At 53.8% G+C, this 1,055-nt stretch overlaps 1 pseudogene; it reads right to left on the reverse strand.

Moving 5' to 3' along the window:
* Positions 1–403: 403 nt before the first annotated feature.
* LOC127688238 (uncharacterized) lies at positions 404–543 on the reverse strand (annotated as a pseudogene).
* Between the last annotated feature and the right edge of the window lie 512 nt (positions 544–1,055).

Here is a 1,055-nt window from a genome sequence, read left to right on the forward strand (position 1 = left end):
GAGTGGTCTCAGAGTGCTATCCCTCCATGGAAGGGGTCATCTCAACCACAGTCTGCTCCCCAGGCCCGCACAGTATCAGATGTCTGCCCCTCCAGGCCTGTCTGGTCTAGTGGCCATCTCAGGCTACCTGTCCACCCGGGCACTAGTCTGACGGTCGTCTGAACCTCGCTCCTCACCCAGTCTGTCCGGGTGGCCCCTTGTGAGGGTAATTTGTCTTAGCCTCACTCCTGCCCAGGGCCTTAGGTCAAGGTGGGGATTTTCTAGTCTCCAGCTCATTCCCCATCCTGAAAACCCATCCAGGCTTGCCTAGCGCCAGACTGGTGGTCATCTCAGACCAGGTCCCTGGCAGGGTCCCCTGGTGCCTGACTGGCGGTCATCTCAGGCTCACTTTTTTTTTTCAGGGAACATTAGGCTACTTACTAATCATTCAGATGTTTATAGGTTAGACGACAACTGAGCATAGACATAACCTCTCCCCGTCTCTGCCACCTACTGACACACATGCGGCACAGCAGCCACACCTGTAATGTCTCTAGGGGCAATCATTGTATGGTCATTTTGGACATTTCCTCTGTGTCGTGTGTGAGATAGTTTCTGGATCCAGAAGAGTCAGGTTTAGTGGAAAGGTGATCACAAACAGCCCCTGCGGCAGACAAGTGGACAGCGATGGACAGGTGACCAAAGGGTGCCTCAGTCAGGGGAGGTTTCTCAGAGGAAACAACACTCACGCAGAAAGGTGAGGGTGGACAGAACACAGAGAGTCCCAAGGCTGGGACTGGAACACGTACAGCCATCTGTAGCTCAGAGCAAGGGAAGCCAGGCTGGATTGGGTCAGCTCCTTGGTCCAGATGCAGGACCCAGCCAGGAGGCAGAAAGTCTGTCAGAGCACCTGGGGGAACCCACAAAATGATCATTTCAAGAGGAATTTTTACCAAGAGTGAGGGACTGGCCTTCCACACAGTCAATGATTACCCCTGTGGATGGCCCAGAAGGGTCAGACCTGACACAGAGATGGAAAGAGGACTAGTTGGATCCCTGACAAAAGACCTCAGGAC

Source organism: Apodemus sylvaticus, chromosome 6 (genome assembly GCF_947179515.1).
Source record: "Apodemus sylvaticus chromosome 6, mApoSyl1.1, whole genome shotgun sequence".
In the NCBI taxonomy this organism is placed as follows: Eukaryota; Metazoa; Chordata; class Mammalia; order Rodentia; family Muridae; genus Apodemus; species Apodemus sylvaticus.